Source organism: Bufo bufo, chromosome 4 (genome assembly GCF_905171765.1).
Source record: "Bufo bufo chromosome 4, aBufBuf1.1, whole genome shotgun sequence".
NCBI classification, from domain to species: Eukaryota; Metazoa; Chordata; class Amphibia; order Anura; family Bufonidae; genus Bufo; species Bufo bufo.
The window spans coordinates 318,691,685-318,709,173 of NC_053392.1; positions in this window are offsets into that span (position 1 = coordinate 318,691,685).

Here is a 17,489-nt window from a genome sequence, read left to right on the forward strand (position 1 = left end):
ATGGCCAACTCACGGAATATGGCAAAAACTATGGGTGATGTCATGGAGAATTCAGCTTTAGAAAAGTATAACATTTTGATGAACACACCGAACCATGCCACTATGGACACCTGGCCAAAAGTCCAAATGACAGGATTCGGCAAAAACTGCAGCTGATGGCATATAGAAGTATTACATTTTTGAGAATTACAATTTAGTGAAGGCCTGTGCCACTTTTACCAAAGTGGTACCATAGCAACTGAACAACCAGCAACTTGACCAGATAGGAGTTAGACTTGCAACAAGCTAATTGCTAGTCAACAAGAGTTTTCTTATGCCACACATTCCATTGTGGATATTTCATGATAGAGAAGAGGACATAGAGGAGGAGGAGAAGAAGCAGCTGATGCTGTTCATAATGACAGGGACACTGAACTGCTTGGGGATGTGGGCAAAAGACCAGAAGGAGGACAGACTTCTTTTGATTGGGAATACTATCCAGTTCTATTTTCTCACAGGATCCAGTGATGCCACCTCATGTGCTACAATGGAGCCCTAAAACCTATGCTGGTCTTTGAACGAGCACAGCTTATTTTAATCTTGCAAATTTTGCACAAAGCTGTGGTTTTGTGTGCTGACCTTGAGGAGAAAAAACGACATACAAGAGTTGCTCAAACAAAGCTAGAAGCAGAGCCTGCAGTCACAGTATCACCAAGCTGACCACAAGAGAGCAGATCTGGTGCTGCCAGTTCTTTGGGAGATATTGGCTGTACATTGCCTCTTTACTTTATTGCCACCGAGGCCACCCCCAACCTCCTCTGATGTCACCTCCACCTCAGCACCCCTATCCAGCTCCCACATCCTTTCCAACCCATAATCATCATAGTCCTCATCCTCCCAAACACTTTTTTCAGATTGTCATGTGTCATCATGGGCTTCTTGGCAAGTGCAAATACCTCCTTTGTCCTTCTCTCGTCTGTTCTTCACACAATCGGCCACAAGATTTTCTCATGTGTCTATTCCCTCATCTGGAACTCTGGAACTCACTTCCCCAGCACATCAGACTTTCCCTGAACATCCAAACCTTCAAAATTAACCTGAAAAGCCTAACACTACACAGGCAGATGAGCAGCTTTTACCCTCACCTACTGGGTCATTCTCCCTTCCCTCGTCGATTGTAAGCTCTAGCGGGCAGGATCCTCTCCCACTCTGTACCAGTCTGTTAAGTTTCATATTTATTATATTTTTATTTTTTATATTTTGCATGTGTAACCGCTCTTGATGTACAACACCATGGAATTAATGACGCTTTCATAAATAATAATAACATGATAAAGGTACAAAATGGAATGTAATGAGTTATTTTTAAAACTCCAGGTACGGTATTTACAATAAGACATAAAATTGAACTCACATTACCCAGAACATCTACTTCATATCTGCAGTTTCTAGGTAAATGGGAATATTTTAGAAAATGTATAGCTTTGAATTTTATTGTGATGAAGCCAATCTGGGGAAGGCTGAAATTTAAGACGCACTTAAGATGCTCCTAGGTTTTAGAGGAGGAAAATAATAAAATAAAAAAATTTCAGTTAAGACAACCAATCAGACCTCCAATGCCAATCACACCTCAGCTCAGACCCCCAATTCAAGTAGGACCCCCAATCATACCTCAGATCAGATCTCCAATGTTCTTAAGACCCCCAATTAGATCTCAGATCAGACTGTCAATGTGAAAAAGACCCCCATTCAGACCTCAGATCAGACCTCCAATGCGATTGACCCCCCTAATCAAACCTCATATTAGAGCCCTAATGTGTATAACCCCCCCCCCCATTCAGACCTCAGATCATACCACCATGTTAATCAAAGCTCAGAACTGACAAATAATAAATAAATCAACTTATCTCTCCTGCTCCAGATGCCATCACTGCAAAGCATGAGGTCACAGAGCATGCCAATATGGTCATAACACAGTGTGTGAAGCCCAGCAGGAGAAGACCAGAAAGAAGTGAGTACAGAGCAGATACAGGGAGCAATTTATTCACCGCTCCCTGGTCCTCCTGTATTAATGAGTGCTTCCATAATGGAAGCACTCGTTAGTATTCGACCCATAATACACACTGACATTTTCCCCTCATTTTTGGGGGGAAGGGAGGTTGCACCTTGTAAGGCAAAAAATATGGTAATAATATTCATACACTATAACTTGGAAAAGGAAAAAAAAAACTGAGCAGAATAAGAATCAATTTCCACCATTCCTAAAGTAGCAATAAATTAATATTAGCTGTGATATGTATATGACAAATGAACAAAATATCAGAGTGAAACTGTTATTATTTTTTCTGTAAAAGCTATAACACATAATATCACTGTAAAATAATAACTCTGATGGTTTCTCACTGTTGAGTTAAAAGTCTTTTGTGTATGCTTTATGGAATCAAAATGTCATTGCCCTTTGATTCCAGTAATAAAACCAACTCTAACATAAAAACAAGTAGTGCTGTTAAAGCTTTAAACATCCCCATAAACCATCATGAGTCACTGAGTACATCATCTTCAGGTACAGGATCTTTCATTTTCCTCTACCAACAAACATCAATCACATTTAGTATCCTTACATCTTTCAACTATGATATGTTGCCAAGATTTCTTTTTATTTAGATGACATTCAGATGCTCAAACTTATTTTTGTTCTATCTGTTAATTTAATTATTAGGCATAGACAATAATTTAAATAGGATAAGTCATATATTTCAAATGAATTCTAGGTAGCTTTATGACAAATGAAAAATGATTGCATGATACAAATTTTTAAAAGTAGAAAATCCAAATAGTAATAATTATAATGGCTGACTGTAAATATTTCCATATTTTGTTAGGAATCAATCAACATGCTAAACAGTTGAATTATAATCAGGATTCAACACAAATTCTCAATTGATATCTAATTATATATGGAGATACATTTAGATGAAAGTTAATGTATAATAATCCATCACTGCATTAAGCTAAAAGCACAATTTGACTTTCAAATACATTTATTTTTAATAAAACATTAGCGTACTTGATATCTAGTTTATAGTTTACACAGGTAATGTTATTTTTTCTGGTTATTATGCATAACAAATGCCATTTTGTGCTGCCTGGTAAGTGTTAACTTCATGATTTTTTTTTTTTTTAAGTAGTTAGGGTTGTACATACTCATATTATGGTACCTATATATTTTTTATAGAGCTGTACTGTACCTCTGCATGACTTTGAGTATATATATGGGCATATAGATTTTCCTGTATCTATATAGTTCTATAGGCATCTGAAAAATGTGGAGGAGAATAATCATGCAATACAGTGTTGCACAGTGCACTATACAGTGACACAGAGTGGCAAAGCCTCTGAGGTACAGAGCTGGAGGAACTCTTCATCCCTTCGGATGGTACTGGATGCCTGTTCAAACTGAGCTCAGAACATTCTTTTGACATATACTGTATGTGGAAAATGTATCACTGAATGTATGTGCTAGATTCTTTAACTGTATACCTATACCGTGGCATAAATATCTCACTGACTTCCATTGGAAAAAAACATGTGTTAAAAAAAAAAGTATACTAATACATGCCAACAAAGCAAATGAACAAAAGGATATTTTTTTCATATTATTATTATTATTATTATTATTATTATTATTATCATTATTCTTTTAAAGCACCATTATTTCTAGGTTGCTGTACAGGATAAAAGAGCACATACGTACATAATATCATACGCAAATAAGTACAATAAACATGAACTGACTGACAGACTGGTACAGAAGGAAAGAGGACCCTGCCTGCGAAGGCTTAGAGTCTACAGGGGGATGGGGGAAGTAGATAGCAGGTGAGGGCAGAAGCTTCTCTGATGGTTGTGTATTGGCAGTAGGGTTTAATGTAGGTTTCCCTAAAGAGGTGGGTTTTAAGGTTGCTTTTGACAGTTTGGATCTTGGGGAAGAGTCTGATGTATACATACAGAAAATGCTAGTCTGTGGGCACACTACTATATATGCTAGTATCACTGTCTAGTGTAGAGGCCAAGAACAGTAGTTCTTTTTTGGATTTTGGATTTTTTGGTCATACTAAGAAGTCAATCCTAGTGGGAGCAAAAGTGTAAAAATCGTAACATGTTTTTCCTGATTTGGTGCAGCTTTAGCACTGCTTTTGGCATTTTACCTTCTGTGTGAAAATAATTGTGCAAGTTATATGCAGAACTGAGGACCTGGTAGGTGGAAGGACAGATACAAAACTCATGTCTAAAAATTGGAGGATATTGGAAGAAATTTACTATAAAAGTTTCCAAATCCATCAATCAGATTTTGAAACAAAATATAGATATTAAGATCTAAATAATACCCGAAATCATTTGTAATGTAGAATATCATTGTGGTCCCAACATTTATGCTTTTTATATATCCAATCGTTTCTCACACAAACAGAACTGCAATACGTATGGACAATGTATAAACTATGTCTCTGTGCACTGTATGGTACATTTTGTTTAACCACACTCACCTACATTTAATTATATATAATTTCTGGACAATTATAAGGAGTGACATTTTTTATAAAGGTTGCTATTACTATTTTGCGTTAACAAGCGCTATATCTTCAGTGCAGGTTGACATCTGCAATGTTTACTCCATTGCAACAAACAAGTAAATGAGGCGCACAATAATTTGCTTGTCATCAAAAGATTCGGCTAGACTGGATGCTTAGCTTGATTCATAAATTCATGCTGTGTATGATAGAGTGTGCCTGGCTGAACATTGATCTATAGCTGGGCATTTCAAAATGACCATCACCTTGAATCTGTCAGGGCATTTGTTAAAAGTAACTTATCAGTTGTGGGTAATTTATCACATTAACCAGAATTCTTTATAGATTTAGTATTTTACTAACACAAGAATATATTGTGAGATTCCATAGCCTTGTAACATATACGGTAATTCATTTTTATATATGGCACTCCAAAAGTATTAGAACAGTAAATTTATCAATAAAACTCACTGTAATGTATTTTCTCCTACTCCTTAACTTCTGCTTTATTAACATTGTACATCTTACATGAAGATCTTTTTGAACTTCGTTTGTCATTTTTTACTAATTGGGGCAGATTTACTAATCCTGTCTAATAATTAATGTAAACTTAGACTAGACAGTCTAAAGATGCACCAAATTTAACAAACTATCTCATACTGGATGATAACATTTTGGTACATTTAAGCCACATTCATCAAGCCATGACCCCATGTTGGACAACACATGGGGAAAATTTACTAATCCTGTTTAATATTTAGAGATCAGTGTAAACTTGTAATGCAGTGGATGTAGACCTACTGTGCCACTAAACAGAATTTTGACTAGTGTTGAGAGAATTGAAGTTAACGAAGTGGAATTCAATCAGAATTTCATAAAAAAAATTATTCGCCACAAATTCGAATTTTTGGTGCTTTGTGGTAACGAATCAATTTTTCCTGACATGGCGGTAAAAAAAAAGCATACTCATCTCATCCATTTGATCGCAAAGAGGCCATCACGGCCCTCTTGATTGCAGAAAATGCAACAATTTTCACATGTCATTACATCAGTGCGCGTGAGAATTAGCGCATTTTCTTCAATCATGATGGCCGAGATGGTCTGCGATCAAATGGATTAACCCCCTGATAGGCTGAATGTGACTTTCAGATGCCACAATCAGCATTGAACGTGGAATCTGAGGGGTTAAATGACGGGGCGGTGCGATCGTAGTTCATTGCACCCGCTCCATACAATGGAATGCGATTCATTACGAACTAATTAGTAATAAAACAAATTTCTTGTTGAAGGTCAAGGAAGCAGCCAAATCAAATATTTGAAAATTTTGCTCATCACTAATTCTGACTCTTGAATGACAAATTATGGGACTTTCATTTTCACTCTGTCATTTACCAGACAATTTTATGTTAATGCAAAGTCCAAAGTTTGGTACACAAATTAATAAACAATAGCAAAAGTGTTTTTTATGCAAATTACAGACAGAGGTGCAGTTAAACAGTTCTCCCCTTCTACAAACACTGGTATTGAAAATTTACAACAGTAATACAATGCATTGAATGAAACTGTTGCATTAAAGGGGTGGTTATGCCATATATATTTATGACCTATTGTCAGGATAGGTCATCAATATCTGATCGGTGGGGGTCTGATACCTGACACCCCTGTCAATCATCTGTTTAAAGAGGAGTTGGTGCTCCATGTGAGCACTGCTTCCTCTTCATTACACTGCCTGTCATCTCATGAGTGCAGTGTAATGACGAGTACTCGCCAGTGGCATAGTGTGTGGGGGGCCATGGGGGCCGTTGGGGGCATTGCCCCGGGCACAAAATTGCAGGGTTGCCAGGCAGCAAGCACTTCAATGAGGGCCATGGAAGCCTATGGCTCCCATCCTCTCCATTCATCCTGATAGGCTTCAGGCTAGTGGCCTGAAGCCTATGAGGCAGTAGAGTGACGCAGGAGATCGAGATTAACTCACCATGACCTCCTGCGTCGGATCTCACGTGATGACGTGGTGCAGGAGGGCACAGTGATGTGTTTGTGACTGCCTGCGCCAGGACGCCCGAACAAGGGAGGCGATGAAGAGAGGTAACAGGTAAGTATTTATGTTTTTAATAGGCAGGCATAATGGGGGCACTGTGGGGGTTGGAGGATATTATACAAAGGAGGCAATTATTATTACAATGCTACAGAGGGGGCCATGAGCATTACTATAATACCGAGAGGGCCATAATTATTACTATTATACAGAGGGGCCCATAATTGTTACAATAATACTAAAAAGGGGGCCATAATTATTACAATAATACTACAGAGGGGGCCATTATTACAATGATATAAATGCTATACAATTATAGCAATTAGTACAATAATACAGAAGGGGCCATTATATATTATAATTAGAGATGAGCGAATCAAAGCTGACGAAGTGGAATTCGTTCCGAATTTGAGGAAAAATTTGATTTGCACCGAAGGGAAATTCCTCGCGCTTCGTGGTAAAGAATTACATTTTTTCCTAAAATGGCTGCTGCCTGTGTCAGGACATGTAAAAAAGAACTCTGGGAAGCCGGGATCACCTATAATGCCATGCGTGCAGCAAATCAGCATTCAGCCAGCCCTGTGATGTTACAGCCCTATAAATAGCAGCAGCCATTTTAGATTCTGCCATTTACCAGTGTACTTAGTGCAGGGAGAGACGTCAGCAGGCGCTAGGGACAGTGCTAGGAAAGACTTGATTGTGGTGAAAAAAACGATTTATAAGTGCAGGGAAAGGATAAGGTGGAATCGTTCAACAGCATTTGTGTAGTACAGGGTTCAGTAGTTGAGGATGACTGGGTAATAGGAACAATCCAATTACACCTTGGTGCACTGACTGGGGATCCAAATTGCCATTATACAGCTCTGTCATTCCAGCAAACAGTTATTGTTATTGGGGTGCAAGTGCTGTTTGATACAGCCATTAAAGACTTGATTGTGGTGAAAAAACGATTTATAAGTGCAGTGAAAGGATAGGGAGGAATCATTACACAGCATTTATGTAGAACAGGGATCAGTAGGGCAGGTTACAGACTGGATAATAGGAACAATCCTATTACACCTTGCTGCACTGACTGGGAATCCAAATTGCCATTATACAGCTCTGTAATTCCAGCAAACCGTTTTTGTTATTGGGGTGCAAATGCTGTATGATACAGCAATTAACAGGGTTTATTACAAGGAAATATTTCTACAGTACGTCTTAGGCTACTTTCATAATAGCGTTTTGGCTTTCCGTTTGTTAGATCTGTCATGGGTAGTAATGGACAAACATCGGGTGGGACGTTTCGCGAACGCGCGTTCGCAATCAAATGTTTGCGAACCGCATGTTAGCAGCGGGCCCCATTCACTTTAATGGCAGGAGAACCTGAAAAACCTTCAGGTCAAATTTGCAGCCACCAAATACTTACTAGAAGTGTACAAATAGTCCCACAACATAGACAGTGAATAACAGAGGGGGATCAATGGCAAAAATTCCCGCAAAAATATGTATTTTAATCAGGGGCCATTTTTATGCGTCTTAAAGGGAAACTCTCAAAAACGTGCCCTGCTGGAGCCTAGAAAATGTTTATTTTAGGTCATGGGAGTATGGGCCCCAAAAATTAGGCAGTCACCTCACAGAAAAGAACAAGTGATTATGTGCCTGGAGGTATATTAGGCGGTCAGTGGATAACAATTTTACTGCAGGCCAGTGGAGTACAGAACCCAAAAATTATGCATTCACTGCACAGAAAAGAACAAGTGATTATGTGGCTGGAGGTAGTATATTAGAAGGTCAGTGGATAATAATTTACTGCAGGCCAGTGGAGTACAGGCCCCATACAGTAGGCATTCACCGGACAGAAAAGAACAAGTGATTATGTGGCTGGAGGTATATTAGGCGGTCAGTAGATAACAATTTTACTGAAGGCCAGTCGAGTATAGGCCCCAAACATTAGGCATTCACCGGTCAGATAACAACAAGTGATTATGTGGCTGGAGGTATATTAGAAGGTCAGTGGATAACAATTTTACTGTAGGCCAGTGGAGTAGAGGCCCTAAAAATTTGGCATTCACCGGACATTAAAGAACAAGTGATTATGTGGCTGGAGGTATATTAGGCAGTCAGTGGATAACAATTTTACTGTTGGCCAGTGGAGTACAGGCCCCAAAAATTTGGCATTCACCGGACATTAAAGAACAAGTGATTATGTGGCTGGAGGTACATTAGGTGGTCAGTGGCTAACAATTTTACTGTAGGCCAGTGGAGTACAGGCACCAAAAATTATGCATTCGTTGGACAGAAAAGAAAAAGTGATTATGTGGCTGGAAGTATATTAGATGGTCAGTGGATAACAATTTTACTGCAGGCCAGTGGAGTGCAGGCCCTAAAAATTATGCATTCACTGGACAGAAAAAAAACAAGAGATTATGTGGCTATAGGTTTATTAGATGGCCAGTGTATAACAATTTTACTGCAGGCCAGTGGAGTATAGGCCCCAAACATTATACATTCACTGGACAGAAAAGAACAAGTGATTATGTAGCTGGAGGTATGTTAGATGGTCAGTGGATAACAATTCTACTGCCGGCCAATGGAGTATAGGCCTCAAGCTTTAGGGATTCACCGGACAGAAAAGAACAAGTGATTATGTGTCTGTAGGCCAATGTAGTATAGGCCCCAAAAATTATGCATTCACTGGACAGAAATGAACTAGGGATTAGAGATGGCCTTGCGGTTCGCCCAGCGGTCGTTTCGTGGCGAACTTTGCTCAATTGCCGTTCGCCGAAAAGGATGAACATATGGTAATGTCCACCGGCGCCATATTCTTTGCATTGTGTAAAACTTTGGCCCATGACACATCCATCAGGTGGGACAGGACAGCCAATTGAGACGTTTAAGCACATGGACACACCCCCTACCCTATAAATAAACTCGATCTGGCCGCCATTTTACATTCAGTTTTTTGCCAGTGTAGGGAGAGGTTGCTGTGTGAAGCAGGGACAGACTGTAAGAGAGTATAGAGACACCAAACGCTAGATAATAGGGACACAAAAGTCCTTTTAAGGACTGGTATAGGTGTGCTATCAATAGGTGTGACATACCAAGGAATGTGATATACTTATAATATACTTTCTAACTTAGAAAATATGTTATAGTGCATTTGAATTGTGCAGCAGTTGTGTGCGGTTCAGCTGCGATACTGAAGCTATAAAGAGGGACAAACGCTATTGGAACAACTAATTGCATCTGTTGTACTATACCAGTTGGCATGAGAAAAATCTGTTTTGAGGCAGGGGTTGTGATATACCTATAATATTATTTCTATATAGTGCATTTGTATTGTGCAGCATTTGTGTGCGGTTCTGCTGAGATACAGCAGCTATACAGAGGGATAAACGCCAATGGAACAATTAATTGCAACTGGTGTGATATACCAGTTGCCCCCCAAAAAATCTGATTGAGGCAGGGGTGTGATATACCTATAATATAATTTCTATATGGTGTATTTGTATTGTGCAGCATTTGTGTACGTTTCTGCTGAGATACCGCAGCTATACAGAGGGACAAACGACATTGGAACAACTAATTGCAACTGGCGTAATATACCAGTTGCCCCCCAAAAAACTGATTAAGGGGTTCTATATACCTGCTTCCACAAATACTGCTCTTCTATAGGGACTTTGGCACAAGGGTCATTTTGAAAATGACAGGCAGAGGAAGAGGAAGGCCGTTCCGCAGGGGTGATAGGGGTCGGGCAGGTGAACCAGGCCGGAGTCTAAGTGGAAATTTGGAGAAGGTGCGTTTGATTACATCAAAGGACGCACTAGAGTTGGTTGAGTGGCTCACTCAGCCTTCCACTTCTGCACCCTCCTCATCCTCTTTATCAGCACCTTCCTCACTCTCTGCTGTGTGCACCCCCAAAGACACCACCACCATAGCCCCTCCACTCGAGTCAGCAGAATTATTTTCCCATCCATTCCCAGACCTTACCGATGCACAGCCATTCTTGGCATCGAAAGAGGAAGAGGAGGTAGCAACAGCCGCCACCCAGCGGTCTGACGTCAGTACCCAGATCACCCCAAGGAGGGTGGTCCCCGCTGTTGCTTCCTACTCTGAGATCTCTAATGTCAGTGGTGGTGAAGGTGACGATTATTACGTGTCGATGGACCTCACGTGGGTGCCCACAAGAGAGGAAGAAGAGGGGAGTTTAGAGGGAGAGATGGAGCAGCAGATAGGGAGGAGAAGCAGGCAGAACTCGCGGTGCACAGAAGGCAAAAATCAGACTGCAAATGTGTCTGGAGCGAGCCATCCACCATGCACGGTCACATCTTCCGCTCCCAGGACGCCGGCACATGGCTCCGAAATGTGGGCTTTTTTTAAAGTGTCAGCTGCCCAACACTCACCTAGGGACGACCACCTTAAGAAGGCACCTGGCCTCCCATCACCGAGCCCAGTGGGAGCAACGCCATCAGAACCCACAAAGCCACACTCCTGGTGCTCCGCATCCTGCCTCTTCTCCTCCTCCTCCTCCCATTTGTCCTCCACTCCACCTTCCACCGTGCAGTCGTCGCGTTCATCTGGCACAAGGCAGGCTTTCATGGCCCAAATGTTCGAGCGCAAAGAAAGGATGATGCCGGATATTCCTCTTGCCCAACGTCTGACCGCAGGCTTGTCAGAACTGCTAGCCCGAAACTACTCCCATATAAACTGGTGGACTCAATGGCCTTTAGAAAATTTGTGGCCATTGGAACACCGCAATGGAAGGTCCCCGGAAGGAATTATTTCTCCCAGAAGGGCATCCCTGAACTATAGGGCCATGTTTAGCAGCAAGTGAATGTATCTCTGGCACACAGTGTCGGTGCCAAGATACATCTGACCACAGATACGTGGTCTAGAAAACACGGGCAAGGAAGGTGCATAACTTTTACTGCCCACTGGGTGAACCTTCTGATAGCTGTCAAGCATGTAACCCGTGGCACCCGTGTCGATTTGGTGTTACCGCCACAGATTGCATGCAGGCCTCTTCTCCTCCTCCTCCTACTCCATCCTCCGTCTCCTCCTCAGCTGACTCCTCCTTTTCCACTGCTACCGCCTCTTCCGCTGCACCTCCCAAGCTCCCCAGTACTTATTCGACGTGCCAGATGAGACGCTGCCATGGTGCCTGGAAGCCAAGAGCCACATCGGTCCTGCACTCCTTTCAGCTCTGCAGTCACAGGCTGATCAGTGGCTAACCCCGCTCAATTTGATAGTTGGTAAAGTCGTGTGCGACAATGGTGCCAATCTGCTGAGCACGCTGAAACAGGGCAAAATGACTTCAATAAATTTCTGGGTTTTAAAAAACACCCACTTTGGGCGAAATACTTAATTTGCGGCCTTGTCTGCATCTCTACGTGTAAGATACACGCTTTAGATACTGATGTACTAGTCTGGTATTAAAAAAACACCCATTTAGGGCAAGATTCTAAATTTGAGAAATATGAGGAGAGCGTCAAATAAGGGACGTGGCCCCGGTCGTGGTGCTGCTGGTGGAGCTCCTGTTGCAGGGAGAGGATGTGGTTGATCTGTGCCAGCTACAAGCACAATTGAAAGACCTTCCTCAGGTGCGAGTAGGCGACAGAACCTTCAGCGGTATTTGGTCGGGCCTAATGCGGCTCTACGAATGGTGAGGCCACTCGTACAGGTGATAGTAGATTGGGTTGCTGACAGTGCCTCCTGTTCCTTTACATTGTCTCCCATCCAGTCTCCTGCTGAAAGATCAGAGTTGGCACCTGCAGCCGATGTCCATCAGTCTTTCACCTCACCCCCTTGCAAATCAACCAAGCAGTCTAAGCCCCAAGTCATGCAGCAGTCTCTTGTCCAGCCAGGGCACAGTTCTGGAGGATGAAGAGGTGGAGGATGAGGAGGAGGAGATGGAGGAGGAGGAACCTTGTTCACAGCAGGGTGGCACCCAGACCAGCTCATGGCCATCACTGGTGCATGGCTGGGGGAATACAGAGGACACAGACGATACACCTCCCACAGAGGACAGCTTTTTATTATCTCTGGGCAGCCTGGCACACATGAGCGATTACATGCTGCAGTGTCTCCGCAACGACCGCCGAGTTGCCTGCATTCTAACTTGTGCTGATTACTGGGTGGCCACGCTGTTGGATCCCCGTTACAAGGACAATGTACCATCCTTAATTCCCTCAATGGAGCGTGATCGTAAGATGTACGAGTACAAGCGCACGCTGGTAGACGCGCTGCTGGTGGCATTCATATGTGACAGCGGGGACACAGTAGAAGCACAAGGCAAAGGCAGAGGAGGAGGAAGAGGTCGCCAATGCAGCTGGAGCACCACCAGCCCCTCAGAAGGCAAGGTTAGCATGGCTGAAATGTTTAAAAACTTTGTCAGCATGCCACAACAACCAGCACCACCAGCTGATATGGAACGTTTTAGCAGAAGGTGGCATTTCAGCAACATAGTGGAGCAGTATGTGTGCACACGCCTACACAAACTGAATCTCGGGTCTGCCCCCTTCAACTTCTGGGTCTCCAAATTGGGCACATGGCCTGAGCTTGCCCTTTACGCCTTGGAGGTGCTGGCCTGCCCTGCAGCCAGTGTATTGTCTGAACGTGCGTTTAGCACGGCAGGGGGCGTTATCACAGACAACCACAGCCACCTGTCCACAGCCAATGTGTACAAGCTCACATTCATTAAAACTAACCAGGCATGGATTTCACAGGACTTGTCCGTACCTTGTGCAGAATAGACATGTATGCCGGCCTTAACTAGCCGTTGTTATACTACAGCGCAATTGCTCATTGTTGTATTTTGGATATTTCACACTCTTTTGGAGTGTACCCTAATTTAAAAAAATAATAAAAAATATTAAAACCAAAAACCAGTGTTGACTACCTCGTCCTCTTCCACCGCCGCTTCCACCTACACCGCTACGTCCACCGCCTCTTCAAACTCCTACTCCATATGGACCTCCACCTCATAAATCAAGTTCATTTTTTTTATTTGTACGTATTTTATGTCATTTCACTAATTTGTCTGTTACATTTTCTGGTAAAATTCAACACTTTTTGGGTGTGATATACCCCGTTTGTACTTAGTAGACAAGTAAAAACATTTCACTAATTTGTCTGTTACATTTTTGGGTGAAATTCACCAATTTTTTTGTATGATATACCGCTGCTCTACCTAGTAGACAGGTAACATTTAACTAATTTGTCTCTTACATATTTGGGTGAAATTCACAAATTTTTGGGTATGATATGCCCCTGCTCTATCTAGTAGACAGATAACATTTCACTAATTTGTCTGTTACATATTTGGGTGTAATTCACCAATTTTTGGCTGTAATATACCACTTCTATACCTAGTAGACAGGTAAAAAAATGTCATTCATTTGTCTGTTACATATTCAGGTGAAATTCACCAATTTTTGGGTGTGATATACCCCGGCTGCACCTAGTATACAGGTAAAAACATTTCACTAATTTGTCTGTTACATATTCGGGCGTAATTCACCAATTTTTGGCTGTGATATACCACTGCTATACCTAGTAGCAGGTAAAAACATGTCATTAATTTGTCTGTTACATATTCGGGGGAAATTCACCAATTTTTGCCTGTGATATACACCTCCTCTACCTAGTAGACAGGTTAATAAATTTCACTAATTTTTCTGTTACATTCTTGGGTGACATTTTACCATTTTTGCCGTGAATAAACCCCTGCTTTGCATAGGTGACAGGGACCAAATTTTTAAAAAATCATCTGTTACATTGGTGGGTGACATTAACCCATTTCTGTCGATGAAAAAGCCCTGCTCTGCATAGGTGACAGGGAATTAAATTTGTAAAATTTGTCTTTAATTGGCTCTTTCGATCCTTCTGCTTTAATAACTTGTCCCACATTTCAGCTCGATCACATTGCAGCCATTGACCTCCCTTGGATTTGGTATCCCTTTCTCATGCTCCCTCTCCGGCGTGGAACCCTGATTCGCCGAAAGTTGATAGAGAAGATATCCAAATGGCTTGTGGACGGCACGGGGACGTGCGATCAGGCAGAAGTTATCTAGAGTCAACAATGCGGCAGCAGGGCCTCACCTGTCTAAAGTTTCCAAATCCAAAATACCCCAGTGACATTCCCTATAATTTTTTATTAATCATTCTAATAACAGGGCATCTTAAGAATCCTGTATTGTTATTTCTCGTCACTACCTCCCCGAGTCGGGAGTGGGTAATTGCTGCGCCCCCTCCTTTCCTTCAATTCTTTCTTTTTAATAGCTTCTCCCACATTTCCGCTCGATCACAATTAAATTTCATCCATTGATCTCCCTTGCATGTGGTCTCTCTTTCTCACGCTCCTTCTCCGGTGTGAAACCCTGATTCGCCGCTAACCGTGATCAACATGGTAGGCGCAGAAAAGAACATAGAAAGTTGATAGAACAGATATCCAATTGGATCGTGAACATCACGGGGACGTGCGACATGGGCAGTATGTTTGTACACGCCTATACAAACTGACTGATGGGTCTGCCCCCTGCAACTTCTGGGTCTCCAAATTGGGCACATGGCCTGAGTTTTCCTTTTACACCTTGGAGGAGCTGGCCTGCCCTGCAGCCAGTGTATTCTCTGAACGTGTGTTTAGCACGACTGGAGGGGGTTATCACAGGTTATATTTCCCAATGTTTTGGGGTGTACCCTAATTTAAAAAAATTAAAATGAATTCAAAACCAAAAAGCAGTGTAGGCTACCTCCTCCTCCTCCACCGCCGCTTCCACCTACACCGCCACATCCACCGCCTCCTCAACCTCCTACTCCATATGGACCTCGTCCTCCTATATTTTTACGTATTTTATGTTATTTAAAGTAATTTCCCTATACAAATTTGTTTGCAGAGCACTTTGCCATGCTCTTAACCACATTTTAATGCCATTTGCAACCCTCTAGCCCTTTCCATGACATTTTTACAGCCATTTTAGTGCTCAAAAGTTCGGGTCCCCATTGACTTCAATGGAGTTCGGGGTCAAGTTTGGGTCCCGAACTCGAACTTTTTTGTAAAGTTCGGCCGAACCCGTCGAACCCGAGCATCCAGGTGTCCGCTCAACTCTCATGGATAAAAATTTTACTGCAGGCCACTAGAGTACAGGCCACAAACATTAGGCAATCACCTGACAGTAAAGGGCTTTAATGCCGCTGTTTATACATAAGACAAGGACCATTCTTTATTCTGAGTTGTGGTCGATATTTGTGGGTTGGCATGAGTTAATTCAATTACATGTGGTCTCGTCACAGTTGTTGAATTCCTTCAAGATCCATGCCCCATTAATTTTTAGAAATGTGAGGTAGTCCACACTGTTGTGAGCTAGGCGAGTGCCCTTATCCGTCACGATCCCCCCTGCTGCACTGAACGTCCTTTCGGACAGTACACTCGACGAAGGGCAAGCCAAGAGTTCCATGGCTAATTGTGCCAGCTATGGCCAGAGGTCAAGCCTGCACACCCAGTAGTCCTCGCTTATTTGAGCATCCACATCGGCTGTTAACCTGATGTAGTCGGACACCTGTCGGTTTATGCGTTCCCTGAGGTTGGATCCGGAGGGCGGCTGTCGATGGGTTGGCTGCAAGAATGATCTCATATCTGAAGTGACCAACACATCTTCAAACTGCCTTCTTCTTGCAGGCGTGGTAGGATTGGTACTCGCAACTGTTTCGCTATGTGTGGAAATTTCTCTGCCAGCGCCCGCAACAGCAGAATGCAGCATCTCTCACAGCGAGGCCTGGAAATGCTGCATTCTGACAGTCCTCTGTGATGCTGGTAACATGTCTACCATTTTGTGTTTGTGCCGGGGGTCTAAGTACGTTGCCACCCAATACTAGTCCTTGCCCTTTATGCTTTTAATACGTGGGTCCCTCTTGAAACACTGGAGCATGAAGGCTACCATTTGCACTAAATTGGAAGCGGTAGAGAGTCCTGGCTCCTGCTCATCGCCCAAGAGAATGTCATCCTCGGTCTCCTCCCGCCAGCCATGCACAACACCAGGGATCCCCAAAAAGTCCCCCTCAAAGCCTGCTATTCTTGCTCCTCCTCCTCCCTCCAGCCACCATCCTCCTCTGACTCCTCTTCAGACTCCTGCTGACTTGTCTCAGATGGAGTAGCCTCCCTGGGAATTCATTCAGCATTGCGTCTTCCTCATCGTCCAGCTCCTGCTCATCGACGGCTTGATCAATGACATGACGCAATGCATGCTCCAGAAAGAAGGTGTAAGTTACGATGTCACTGATGGCGCCCTGGCTGCGACTGACCAGTTTGGTGATCTCATCAAATGGCCGCAGAAGTCTGCATGCATCGCGCATGAGCAGCCACTGACGCTGTGAAATGAAACCAAGCTCCCCAGAACCTGTCTTGTTGCAGAGTTCGTACAGGTAGTCTTTAACGGCATGTTGCTGGTGGAGAAGCCTATCAAGCATATACAAGGTGGAGTTCCAGCGCGTCGGGCTGTCACAAATCAAACGTCTGATGGGCAGGTGGTGTCGCCGCTGAATGTCAGCAAGGCGAGCCATGGCCATGTAAGATCTTCTAAAATTATATTTTCCTGGACCCCGGCGTATTTGGTAATGAATCGCTCCATGACTAAGTTCAGGACGTGTGCCATGCATGGCACGTGTGTCATTTTCCCCTGTTTCAGCGTGCTCCGTACATTGGAACCAATGTCGCACACTACTTTACCAACTGTCAAATTGAGCGGGGTTAGCCACTGATCGGCCTGTGACCGCAGAGCTGAAAAGAGTGCAGGACTGGTGTGGGTCTTGGCTTCCAGGCACAACAGCCGTGGCACAGCATAGCAACTTCTAACCTGGCATGTCAAATAGGTTCTGGGGAGCTTGGGGGGTGCAGCGGATGAGGCGGTAGCAGTGGAAAAGGAGGAGTC